The sequence below is a fragment of the Petaurus breviceps genome, unplaced genomic scaffold (assembly GCF_028583685.1).
Source record: "Petaurus breviceps papuanus isolate PSGF00001 unplaced genomic scaffold, PetGlider_PUasm1.0 125, whole genome shotgun sequence".
In the NCBI taxonomy this organism is placed as follows: Eukaryota; Metazoa; Chordata; class Mammalia; order Diprotodontia; family Petauridae; genus Petaurus; species Petaurus breviceps.
In genome coordinates, this window is record NW_027185653.1 from 630,490 (window position 1) to 645,048 (window position 14,559).

Here is a 14,559-nt window from a genome sequence, read left to right on the forward strand (position 1 = left end):
TGTTAACATTTAGCATTTCCCATAATTAGCCAGCAAAGACTTTGGTGGGGGGGGCAGGGCAAAGATTGCATGATAGACAGGGAATTACCAACAGATTGTCATACTTCCTTTAAAATTCAAAACTTAAAACCATCTTTACTGCATCAGAACTGTATATGGAACTTGAAGAATTTTGGCTTTAATTCTATAACTCACTATCTATTGAATTCGGAAATTATGTAGATAGAAAACCCTACAATGTTCATGCTGCCCTTGCCTTTTGAGTATAAATTAAGGCAAACCCATTTCCCCTTGAAGTACTAGCAATGAAGCCAGAACTGAAAGCAATTTCTTCCAACCATACAGGGACATCCTATTGAGCACCTAACAGTACTTTTACTCAAGGTTATACTAAATGGTTATCTGGTTCCAGATCAAAGAACGACACAGCTTTGCCAATGTTACCACATTGAACAGTGCATCCAATTTGGTAAACGTATTCATTGATGGTTGAAGGAAGGTCAAAATTAATATCATGTTAAACATTTTTAATATCTAGACCTCTGGCAGCTACTCAAATAACAAAAAGAACTGGGCCTTTTTCATATCAAAAATCCCCAAGAGCTTGCTTTCTCTCTCTGTTCCCAAGTACCATGAATTATTCTTGATATTTTTTCTTGACAAAGAAAGGTTGTGATAAATATCTCATTTTTTTCTCAGTTTCAACAAACATCATTGTTCTTTCCTCACCTGTATTTCACTGAATTTCAACAAGCTTTTCTCATTTTAAGTATTGGTCAATTTGCAGCACAATCCCTTGAGCATCTCTACAAGTTCCAGTCCCTTGTTCAATTGCAAGACAGTAAAAAAAAAAAAACTCTCCAGCCAATCTTTGAATTTATTCAGGAAAAGTGGCACTACACATCAGGGTTTGGCAATGGCCTTTCAATGGCATTCCTGGAAAGGAAATTAGTTTCTTCATTTCAGGACTAAAACTCATATCCAGCATTCAGTTGCTTTATCCAAGACAAAATATCTGACTTGCCTAAGTCAAATATTTACTTAAGTTATCCCTTGGTCTTCCTGGTGTTGCACATAAAATGCTAAAGTCTTGCATTATTTGGCAAATTGAATGTCCCAATTATGTTCCCCGTTAGATTACTACAGGTCTTATACAAGTCCCAAAAGAAAATTTCCTTGCTTTCAGGAAAATCTAGTTGATCAACTCTCAAGTGAGAGCAAAAACTAATACAATCTTGTTACTGTTGATTTTTAAAATGACTGACAGTTACTCCATCCTACATCATATGAGCCAAAAATGACAAAAGAAAAGCTGCAGTTTTCCCAGGCCTTTCCATATAATGGGAATACTATATTTTCGCACAGGAATAAATTTGGTATAGCCAGCTTTAGTAATATTGTTATTGAATGTCTGGCAGAGATCTGCTTTTTCAAAGGTAACTATTACTGGCAAAGTATCATGCCCAGATACTTCCACAAGAATAGTATCAATATTATTCTTGCCAAAGTTTATGCCAGTCTAGTAGTGTGCAAAGATAGATTCTTCATTTTCAGATGGGGGAGCTGGTATGTAGTTCATTTTTGGTCCTTGAAAGTCACCACTTTCTCCTTGAGCCTCTGATTTCCAGGTGTTTCTTCCAGAACTGAACTCTTTGTAAACACCTCTTCCACCAACACTTGTGCCTCAAAAATTGGCAACTTTTGGATCAACTAATTATGTTCTTCTTGAACAAACAAAAAAAAAATCCACCAGAGAATTGAGGCCCATCCCCTCATTCAGGTTCACTATTGTGAATTAGACCAAATCCTTGAGGGCGACCTTGAAAACTGCCACATCCACCTGTTCTTGATGAACCTCTGCACCTTGTCTGATTATCTTCATCATCATTAGATTCTCTGCACCAGATAGAGCTATTACCTTCTTCAAATTTGTTACTTGAAAAACCTGTTTACAAAATCCTTTCTAGGTCCAAATCTACCCACTGTGGATAGACTCTCTCTCTTTGAAGGCTTATCACTGTCATCTTTGTTTCCCAGACTTTGTTGAGAAGCAAATTTACTACTCTTGAATTCATCTCTTCAGGTAGTTACATTACTGATTTCTAATCAGTCTGAAGCCCTAATAAAAGCATTTCCATTTGCTCTAGAAGAACAGGTATTTTTGTCAAATACAGGGATAAAAAATAGTATGTGAGTTTGAGGATTCCTGTGGTCCAATCTTCATCTCCTGTTGGCCACAAATTCTTCTCTATAAGGTTTTTCTTAAGGATCGCGAATTTAAAATTGGAAAATTACCTCAGAGATCATGTAGTCTAGTTCTGTCAGCTTATAGAAGAGTAAATTTACTCCTGGAGAGATGGGGACTTGCCCAAGGTCACTCGTAAAATAGCATTAAATAACTATGCTAGTATCCCTATTACTGAACTCCTTTCCCAAATCTGTCCTACCTCCTTGGTTGACCCCTCCAATGCACTTCCCTCATTCTCACTTGTATTAGATTTATTTGTGCACATATCACTTTCCTCCTTCTAGTTTGGAAGCTCTTTGAGTAATTTCTCCTGTGCCCAGCATATCAGAGATACTTCATAAATATTTGTGGAATTAAATGGAACTTGGTGAACATTATTCCCTTGGAAATAAAAGCTATAATTAAGAAAAAAAGTTAAAGGCATCAACACAGTGAAGGTTTTGAGACATATATTGGCATGGTGAATTCCTAAATTGGTGTCAAAAGCAATGAAAGCACTAGGAGGGAGTGTTTTTAACTCCACACTGACAGAGGAAGAGACAGGAGAGACAAGGAAGGGCTGATGTGCTGCTGCCATTTTAAAAGGGAGCTGTGGAAGAGCAGGGACAACTACAGACCTGTGAAGCTCACCTTTAGTACAGGGGAAATTCTCCAGTGTCTGACGAGAGAAGAACACAGGACACTTCGTAGTAGCAGAAAGTTCCAAGACACGTGTGCTGATAGCACAAAGGAAAGATTGGTCTTAAAAAGTAGCTGTAGCTTCAGTGACCATGAGGAAATAAATGACAGTAAGGGAGGAAAAAGAGCGAAACAATCAGTCCTCCAGAAATCTCTGTTGCAAAAAGACTGTAGATAGGGTCAGCAAAGTCAGCGTAGAGACAGAGTCTGAACAGGGTTAAAAGCCTGCTTCCGCTACAGGGGTCAAGAGGGTCAGTACAAAGACATGTCTCATAAGAGATGGCGAGCTAAGGACCACTGGAACACTTCCAGATTGATTACTATACAATCTAGATACATCTTTAAGCAATCTGTGTACATAACTATTATATTTTTAGTATTTTTCAAGTAATTTACAAAATGTTGACAGTTAAAGAAACTATATTTATTTGCCTAAACTTTTGAGATGTGTCCAAATGGGGGAGGGATTACTGAATCCAAAATGGAGGGATGGGCGTCAGACAATTCAGGAATCAATGAGGGGTTTGAAGTACAGACTGATGAGTGAGATGCCTTTAATGAGAAAGAAATACATATCAACAAAGATTTGGTTTAAAAAAAGATTCTAAAGAAAAATTACTTGGCATATTTTTCAAGATTAGGAATTCAAATCCATCTGCTCAATTTCTGACAAACAGCAATAAATTTAACAGAAGGCAGAGACCACTCTAATGGCTAAATAATAATGGACCAATCCCGGGCTCAGACACTTAGCACCCACCCAGAAACACCTGGCCGTGTAACCTTGATCAAGTTACTTAACCCCAATTGCTTAGGGGTGGACAGGTGACTCAGTGAGTAAGAGCACCAGCCCCAGTGTTGGGATGACCTGGAGATCGAGTCCTGGGCTCAGACGCTCAGCACCACACCCAGAAATAACTGGCTGTGTAACCTTGAGCAAGTTACTTAACCCTGATTGCTTAAAAAAATAAATAATAATAATGATAATGAACCAAGAATTGGAGGGCCTATTCTGGTAGAATAGAGGACATACTGCTTTTGTTGCAACCAATGTGAGGTTTCCTATGTAAGGGCAGAAAAATGGATAAAAGATGTCAGATGACAGTTTCAAGTATAAATGAATATAAGTAAGAGTCTAAATTCTAGGCTCCATCTTTGTGAAACATTTAATGAGAATGGAGACCAGTTACTTTTTGTCCCTTCTCATTTCAGATGCTTACTTGTGCCTCTGCTGCTGTACCCCTTCGTGTAGGAGGAAAGTCATCAACTGCCAGGGAAAGAAGGCAGATATAAGGATTTTTCCTTTCTCTATTCAGGATGAAGTGGTTGAGGTTTAGGAATTAAAGGGAGAAGAGAAAGTTAATAATTCATCTTCATCTCTGTTAGAACCAGTATAAGTGTAAAAGAAAATAAATGCCTCTTGTTATCTCTTCTAGATTAGTACAAGTTTCTCTGAATGTCACCTTTTCTCTACTTAGGAAAAGGCAGTTACAAAGAGAATCCTCTTTCCTCTATCTCTTAAAGACACAAGGAATTTATTGAACCAGTTTCTTGAGCTGCCATCATGCTGGTATAAAAATAAATCTGGTTAAAGGATCATAAGATCATAACTTTAGAGATGAAAGAGGGACCATAGAGGCCATTTAAGCCCCAATATCAATCTAATTGGAGATCTGTTGAAGGAGCTGGCATGTTTAATCTGGAGGAGAGGAGATTTAAAGGAGGCATGATAGCTATTTTCAAGTATGTCTAGAGCAGTCATGGTAGGAAAAGGATTAGATTTGGTCTTCTTAGCCCTTGAGGGAAGAACTAAGAATGAAGGATAGAAGTTACAGAGAGACAAAGTGAAGTTGGATGTTAGAGAAAATGTCCTAATAATCAGAGTTATATAAATGTGAAATAGGCTGCCTTGGGAGGTATTCAGTTTTTCCTGACCTCTAGTCATACCACTATCAAGTATATTGTAAAAGAAGCTGTGATTTAGGATTGAGTGTTCTAGATGGTCTCTGAGGTTCCTTCTGACTCTGAGATTCTGTTAAATGGAATAGACCAAGTCACAAAGTTGTAAAAATGGGATTAACTTTTTAGGTATCAAAATAGATATCCATAAATGGAGGTGTGGCTAAACAAATTGGGTTGCATGAATTGGGCTAAAAGAAAGGATGCTTATGACGGAGACAGAGAAGCATGGAGAGACTTATATAAACTGATGCAAAGTGAAGTAAGCAAAACAATATACACAAAGACTATGTTAATGTAAATGGAAAGAATAACAACCACAAATAGTGAATAATGAAGTTGTAAGATTACAAAGACCAAGCCTGGCCCACCAAAAAGAGTCACGAGATGACACATTCTTTCCCCCTCCTTCCTTTGCAGACGTGGGAGTTCCACAAGTATGGAACACTGTGTATGTTGTCACATTGTTTTTATGTGTTTTTTCTCTTCTTTTTCTTTCTGCCAAAAAAACCAAACCTTTGTTTTATGAGATGGTTTGTGGGAAAAAGAAGGGATACATACAGAAATACAGCAATATCATATCATATAAAAATATAAAATAAACATTAATTTTTTTAATATCATGGCTTAAAAGTCAGGCACATTTAGTTGAATTTTGAACAAAAGCAAACCAAAATATCAAGGATAGTCCAATTTATAGTTTCCAGAGGAGGCCAACAACTTCCCTTTATACATATACTTCAAAAATGAAAATAGTTCACCACCAAGAAATTCTTCCTTGGAGCTAATCTGAGTTTTCCATGCTTCACTCTGAGACCTTTTTGATCCTCCATGGAAATTGAGAACAATTTCTTAACACCATATTTCCTCCTTGCTGTGATGAACAAGTATCAAACATGGACAAAAGTCAAATAGGATAATTAGGCATGGATGGTTGGGATCTTAATCATTGGAATGAATATCCAAAATGATACAATCAGAAATCCTTTTGAGCATGTATATAACAAAATATCATCTCTCCTTTTTGGTTAAAAAGAAAGAAAGAAGCACCTGCCCCAATGCATTTTCTGTAGCTCTTTTATATATCTGAATATTGCATATTATCCCTCAGCCTTCCATTTTCTAACAATGTTCCTTCTAACCTTCCTACACATGGCATATTATTTTCCAATTCTAGTTTTATTTGTGGTTCTTCCCTTCACCATCTTAAAATTTCTTTCATAGTCTAGAGACCAGACATGAATACAATGATAAAGTTCTGACCCATCTCACATAGTTAATGCCTCATACATGAGGATTTTTTTTTGAGGATGAGTGATGTGGGTTAAAGCAAGTTACTGAGAATGAAGTAGTATAAAAAATGTTAGTTAGAATATGAAAGCCTGACAAAAGAGGTGGTCTAGACATATATAAAAAGTGAGTTTTATGGTTGTCTCTCTAAAATACTAAAGAAAAGGGAAGAATGAATTCAGACTGCTGGTTAGATCCCATGTAGGATTTATAGGAAACCACTTCATGGAATGCAAAGACCCAGAAGTAAGATTACAATCTGCATCAGTGGAGGTGGTACCCACACTAAAAATATCACAGATCCATTAAAGCTATAAATAATAAAACTATATTGCACTTGAAGTTGAGCTAAGAGCCTTACATGTTTTCTCATTTGATTTGATCCTCACAATAATACTGTAAGGTTAGTGCTATTATGTTACAAATAAAGAAGCTGAGGCAGAGAAAGGTTATATGACTTGACCAGGGTTAAAAAACTGATAATAGTCTGAGGCAGGATTTTTTTCCAATTTATTTTATTATTTATTTTTAGTTTTCAACATTCACTTCCATAAGTTTTAAGTTTTCTCCCTCTCCCTCCCCCTCCCTCCCCAAGACGGATTGCAATCTGATATAGGCTCTATATATACATTGCTATTAAACACAATTTCGCACTAGTCATGTTGTATGGAAGAATTATAATGAATGTGAAAAACCATCAGAAATAAAAAAAAAGAAAACAAAAAGAATATAGTCTGCTTAACTCTGCATTCAGACTCCAAAGTTCTTTTTCTGGATGTGGCTGGCATTTTTCATCATGTGTACTTTGGAATTGTTTTAGGTCTTTGAGTTGCTGAGAAGGGCTAAATCTATCAAAATCAGTCTTCATACATACACTGTGGCTGTTACTGTGTACAATGTTCTCCTGATTCTACTCACTTCCTCAGCATCAGTTCATATAAGGCTTCCAGGTTTTTCTAAAGTCCACCTATTCATCATTTCTTAGAGCACAGTAGTATTCCATTACATTCATATACCACAACTTGTTTAGCCATTCCCCAAATGATGGGCATCCCCTCGACTGAGGCAGGATTTGAACTTATTTTCCTGACTCAAAATTTGACAATCTATCAAGTGCACCATTTAATTGCTTTTAAATCAAAGCAGGTCCAGTTATAGTACTCCTAGAATTTATTATCTCTATCAATATTTTTATTGACTATAGAATGATTATAGCCTATAGAATTGACTATAGAATATTTATAAATATTTAAAAAGTCATCTTTATAAATATAAGTTGTTTGATCATAAATCTAACTAGAAAAACTATGACTAGAACATATTTGCTACTACTAAAGATCATATTTTAATCATATCTCTCACCTTGAATTATTACCATTCCTCTCTCATGCAAAGGAAGCAACAATATAAAAATAATTTTTATTTATCTTACTTTTATCCACATGTATCCAATATTTGCTTTTTTTAACTACAGTTCTCCTGCATTTCTGAATAATGGCCTGTCTGTCATCACTCTGTCATCCCCTACCATTCTCTGATGATAGTGGATAGCTCTGACTACAAATGCAGACTTCTCATTACTTAGCTGGGGAGGAGTAGGTTGGTGTATGTAGAAATATTCATTAATTAATAGCACTTTCTGCTTACCTTCAGGAAAAACATCTTAAGGACAAAGTTCTGTCAATCACTTTAAAACATAGTTTTAGTAAAAATCTGCTACCTCAGCTGCTTTACAGGAATATCTTCATAACTATTTTATTCTAACAGGATAGTTTTTCATTTTCAATGTTTACTGAAAGATAGATATATCATTCTTTGTTACAGTCTCTCAAAAGGAGAAGAGGAAATAGCAAAACGGGTGGAGGAGGGACAGTAGAAGAAGAATCCTTATAGAAAGTCACTTTACTCATTTCATCAAATTACCATGAAAAAAACATACAAATAAATAATCCTTCTGAGAAATGTAATCTTCCTGATCTGTTTCAGCAAAAGTCACATCGTTTTCCTCTGCTAGCTTGGGTTCCAAATATATGTAGAGAAAATAACAAAACAGACTACTTCTAGTATAAGTACCTAGAGCTTCACATTTTGATATACTGTTGGGATTCAACATTGCCCTGGAGAAGTATCAACTAGGAAAAAATAGTTTGCCTACCTCAAGAAAACCTAAAAAGCCTGAAGAAAATGTATAACACAACATCAAGGTAGATAATTTTCCATTTTGCCTTCCATGACATTAAAGTTTGATTTCCAAGATTCCTTACTTAGTCCCTAAAACTAGTGTTTCTCAAACTGAGGGTCAGGAGTCCCAGGAAGTATAAGAATCTGAAGGTATCAGAGACTAGATATTCAAAAGGCCATTTTGCAGCATGGCAAGGTAATCTGCTGATTACATAAATTGGATGAATCTGCTTCTTCCACCTTTCCAGATTCCCCTATATTTAGAATCTACTACAACCTAACCTAGTGAGGCAGCTAAGTTGGCACAGTGAATAGAGTGCTGGGCCTGGAATCAGGAAGACTCAGCTTCCTGAATTCAAATCTGGCTTCAGACACTTACTAGCTGTGTGACTCTGGGCAAGTCATTTAACCCTGTTTGCCTCAGTTTCCTCATCCATAAAATAAGTTGAAGAAGGAAACGGCAAATCAGACTCATATCTTTGCCAAGAAAACCCCAAATGGGGTCATGAAAAATAAGAGATGAAAACAACTGAACAATGACAACCTTCAATTAAGCAACTCTATAAAAAATAGCATTTCTGTCAAATATGGACAAGATTTGTTAGTATATCGATACCTCAATTCCAAATGCTGTTAGGCCTAAACCACAGAGAGATTATGGGTAGAAGAAAAGTACCTATAAGTATAAAAATATTTATACAGGTTCTTTTTGTAGTAGCCAAAAAAACCCTGGAAACTAGGTGACCACCGATTAAGGATTGATAAACTGATTGAGAACAGGGACCGTCATTTGCCTCTTTTTGTATCCCCAGAGCTTAACACAGTGCTTGGCACATAGTAAGCACCTAATAAATATTTGCTGGTCGATTGATATTTGAGTGTAAGATGATTATTTTGGTCCATAAGTAATAATGAAATGAACGGATTTAGAGAAAATTGGGGAGATCTGTATGAACTGATGCAGAGCAAAGTGAGTAGAATTAGGAGAACGATTTATGCAACATAAACATCATTCTAAATAAAAACAAATTTGAAGGACTTGAACATTTTGATCAGCATATTCCCTCAACCTTAGAGAGAGGAGATGAACTCATGACACAGAACGAAACAAACACACGTTTGGGGCGTGGTCAATGCAGAAATTTGTTTTTCTTCACTATTCATATTTTTATGAAAAATGTCTTTTTTCTTTTTTTTGTTTTTGATTCAATTTAGTTGAAGGAAGAAGGAAAGGAGCAAGAAAAGTCCTTTTTAGCTTAAAAAATGAAAAGAATTCATTTTCTCCAACCCCGCTTTGAAGAACAATTAGCTATGTTGCATTAGCAAAAGTTAAATTGCAATATTATATTGGTACCTTCCATCAACTATATAAACCTATAATAAAACCACAATGTCTTCTAACCAATGTCCAGAGCCATGATAAAGTTGTCTCAATACTCCATTAAGAGGGTACTATAGCAGAAGGGAGAGTTTATTTGATTTAGAATTAAGAGAAGAAATGTAAATTTTTTTTAAATGTCCTGAAACACTTTTCACACAAATAAAGTCAGATCTAAACAATGGGGAAAATATCAGTTGCTCATGGGTAGGCGAACTAATATAATAAAAATGACAATTCTACCTAAATTAATTTATTTTTTCAGTGTCATACCAAACTACCAAAAAAATTATTCTACAGATCTAGGAAAAATAATAACAAAAAATTCATCTGGAAGAACAAAAGGTCAAGAATATCAAGGGAATTAATGAAAAAAAAATGAAAAGGAAATGGCCTAGCCATGCCAGATCTAAAATTATCTTATAAAGTGGCAATTATCAAAACTATTTGGTACTGGCTAAGAAACAGAGTGGTGAATCAGTAGAATGGGTTAGGTATACAAGACACAGTAGCAAATGACTATAGTAATCTACTGTTTGATAAACCCAAAGACTCCAGTTTCTGTGATAAGAACTCACTATCTGACAAAAACTGCTGGGAAAAGTGGGAAATAGTATAGCAGAAACTAGGCATAGACTAACTTCTGACATACTATACAAAAATAAAGTCAAAATGGTACATGATTAAAATATGAAGGGTAATACCATTAGCAAACTAGTAGAACAAGGAACAGTTTACATGTCAGATCTATGGAGAAGGGGAAAATTTATGACCAAACAAGAGATAGAGAACATTATGAAATGCAAAATGGATAATTTTAATTACACTAGATTAAAAAGATTTTGCATAAACAAAACTAATTCAACCAAGATTATAAGGAAAGCAAAAAGTTGGGGAACAAATTTTTATAACAGAGAACTGAGTCAAATTCCTAAGAATACAAGTCATTCCCCAATTGATAAATGAACAAAGGATATGAACAAGCAGTTTTCAGATGAAGAAATCAAAGCTATGTATAGTCATAGGAAAAATGCACTAAATCACTATTGATTAGAGAAATGCAAATTAAAACCCTGTAGTACCAGCTCACACCTTTCCCAAATGGTTAATATGACAGAAAAGGAAAATGATAAATATTGGAGAAGATATGGGAAAATTGGAACACTAATGCATTGTTGGTGTGGTTGGGACTTGATCCAAGCATTCTGGAGAGCAATTTGGAACGATGCCCAAAGGACAGCCAAACTGTGTGTACCTTTTGATCCAGTAATACCACTACTAGTCGATAACCCAAAGAGATTAAAAAAAGAGAGAAAAGGAATCACAAGTCCAAAAAATATTTATGGCAGCTCTTTTTGTAGTGGCAAAGAATTAGAAATTGAGTTATTCCCCATCAATTGGGGAATAACTGAACAACTTGTGGTATATGAATGTAATGGGATGGTATCATGCTGTAAGAAAATGATGAGCAGGTGGATTTCAGAAAAACCTGGAAAGATTTACATGAACTGATGCTAAGTGAAGTGAGTAGAACCAGGAGAACATTGAACACAGTAACAGCAACATTGTGCAGTGTTCAGCTATGATAGACTTGGCTCTTTTCAGCAATACAGTGATCAAAGACAATTCTAAGACTTGTGATAGAAAATGCTAAATACATGCAAAGCAAGAACTATGGAATCTGAATGCAGATCAAAGCATACTATTTTCACTTTTTTGTTTTTTCTTTCTTGTGGTTTTTCCCTTTTGTTCTGATTCTTCTTTCACAACATGATTAATGTGGAAATATGTTAGCATAATTATATGTGTATAACATACAACCTATATCAAATTGCTTGCTCTCTTGGGGCAGGGTAGAAGGAAGGGAGGGAGAAAAATCTGGAACTCAAAATCTTATAAAAATGAATGTTGAAAATTATCTTTACAAGTAATTGGGGAAAAATACTATTAAGTGCAAAAAACAATGTCCTGGTGTGCTACATGGACTAGAATTGTCATTAACATTTATTTTCCTTCTATTCTTTAGTTCAATACTAACTAGTTTGGGGGTCCCAAGCACTGGGGGAGACATTTATGAGGTAACATCCTAACCAACTCTGTGTTTCTTGGTCTAATATTCTTATAGAGGTATGATAATTATCCAGAAACAAACCATTTTTTTATCATTAACTAGAGAGTATACTCTATGCTTTTCACTGGGCATATTGTTTTCCTCTCTCATCCTCTTTCTCATGACAGAGGGTGTGAAAAAAAATCTTCACTAAATTCTGAACCTGAGAGAGGCAAGCATATGGAGATGAAAGTCACAGTGATACTAGACTCCGTCTCCAAAACACATGGTCCATTAGTGTGCCTTCTCTTTCTAGCACTATAGCAGAATTAGATGACTAAAAACACTGTGCACACCCAAACTGCAGTGAACATGGGGTCTGGACTATTAAGCTGACCACTATGAATGTGTTTTTAAAAGCACAAAATGAAAATAGATCTTATTGTGTTAGATTCCATGTGATCAGTCCACCAAAATCTCTCCCAACTTCAGAAAAAATAACTTATCTGGATTGGACTTTGACCCTTTACAAAAGTTGATAAAATAACAGAGGAATTGTCCCCCGTGATCAGTTTCCCCCAAAAAAAGTGGCTAATTGTTAAATGAAAAGCCACAAAAGTACAGCATTTGCTATTTCAGAAATCAGTGAATAAGAAATGCAGAACAGAAAGAGACCTTAGAAATTCTTTAAGTCAAACCCCTCACTTTATAGAGAAGTAAATTGCAGGTCATATATAGTAAAGTCACTTTCCAAAGGTCATGCAACTAATTAGTGGCAATTAGAACTAGAAACCAAATCTCTTAAATCTTTCCTAGTACAGTGATTTTCCACACTGGAAATATTCTCTAAAGCTAACCCTTATCTAGTTATTAAAGTGGAGGGGGAGGGAAAGGGCAAGGAAGGGAACAACCATTTATTAGGCACCTACTATATGCCTGAAACTGTGTTAAGCACTTTATAAATATTACCTCATTTGATCCTTACAATAACCCTTAAAGATAGGTGCTATTATTATTCCCACTTTATAGTTAAGGACACTAAGGCAGGCAGAAGGTTAAGTGAGTTTCCCAGAGTCCCACTGCTAGTAAGTGTCTGAGACCACATTTGAACTCAAGTCTTCCTAACTCCAGGCTCACTAGGCTACCTAATTGTCTCTCCTTTCTTCTATTCCATTTATTAGGAAACAATGACTTCAATAAGTAGCATATAGACATCTTGATCAAAGAAAAGTAAAGAGATATTTCAGTAAAATCAAGCACATTAAAGTATCAATGCCATGATTTTACAAAGCCCTTAAAAATTAACAGAAGGGCTCTTTAGAATCCCCACAAAATCCTTCATTATCAGGTCATCCTTCCCTAATTAATCAAGATTTCCTCTGTAGTAGATGCCAAAAATTGAATCTAGTTGGCACAGTTGATAGAGTACCAGGCCTTGAATAAGGAAGACCTCAATTCAAATCCATCCTCAGACTTATATTATCTCTGAGAAAGGCTCGTGACCCCTGTCTAATGCAGTTGCTGTATCTATAAAATGGTAATAATAACACCTACCTCCTAGGGTTATTGTGAGGATAAAATGAGATAATATTAGCAAAGTACTCTCCAAATCTTAATGTTTTCTATATCCTAGCTATTATCAGCTATTTTCTCAGAGTTGTAGGGACCCTTCTACATCAAATAGTTCAATCTACAAAATAGCTAATAGATGTGTGTATCATCATTCTTCTTCTGTTTTAATTACTAATAATGAAAAATAACTGTCCTATTATTTTTCATGAGCAATGTATAATAACTCAGTCACATTAAGTGGACTTTTGTAGGCTAGCATGGGAAATATCATGTATAACATTGTTTCTATAGAAGAATATGTTCTGAGTTCCAAATAAAGACAAACAAAAAAAAAAACTTTTTTTTGTAAATTGAGAGTTGTTGTTAATCAATTACTGTCCTGATAACTGTCTGAAAATGAAGCATTCTTTATACCCAGAGGCTCATTCCTCACTCTCGCTAGGCTGTACTCCTTTGGATTCTTCCACCATGTCACCAGACGTATCTTCATTCTGAAAGGTCATTTTAGCCCTGTAATCCACATCCTACAAGTACCTCAAGACACTGCTGTTTGATTAGATGGCTCCTCCTGGAACCTCAATAACCAGGCCAGCTCTTTATTTCTTACTAGGTTATACCACAGACTTCTCTACCAGGCCCTAGAACTTTTCTCCTATGTGTGATTTTCCCCATTAAAACGTAAGCTTCTTGGGGTAGCTAGGTGGCACATTGAATAGAGCACCGGCCCTGGAGTCAGGAGGACCTGAATTAAAATCCAGCCTCAGACACTTAACACGTACTAGCCATGTGACCTTGGGCAAGTCACCTAACACCAACTGCCCTGACTTCCCCCCTCCAAAAAGCAGCAAAAAAAAATAAAGAATGCAAGCTTCTTGAGGGTAGGGACTTGTAGCACCAAGGAAATATTCATAGCACCAACACTCACTATAAATATACCTGCATAGTGCTCAATTGCAAAATATAACAGACTCGGGGTAGCCAGGTAGCACAGCGAGTAAGAGCACCGGCTCCAGTGTTGAGAAGACCTGGAGATCGAATCCCAGGCTCAGACACTCAGCACCACACCCAGAAATAACTGGTCGTGTAACCTTGAGCAAGTTACTTAACCCCAATTGCTTAGGGGTGGACAGGTGGCTCAGCGAGTAAGAGCACCGGCTCCAGTGTTGGGACGACCTGGAGATCGAATCCCGGGCTCAGACACTC

The 14,559-nt window shown here is 36.1% G+C and overlaps 1 pseudogene; it reads right to left on the bottom strand.

Annotated features, from left to right (window-relative positions):
- Positions 1–241: 241 nt before the first annotated feature.
- Positions 242–13,859, bottom strand: LOC138163399 (probable ATP-dependent RNA helicase DDX4 pseudogene; annotated as a pseudogene).
- Positions 13,860–14,559: the final 700 nt, after the last annotated feature.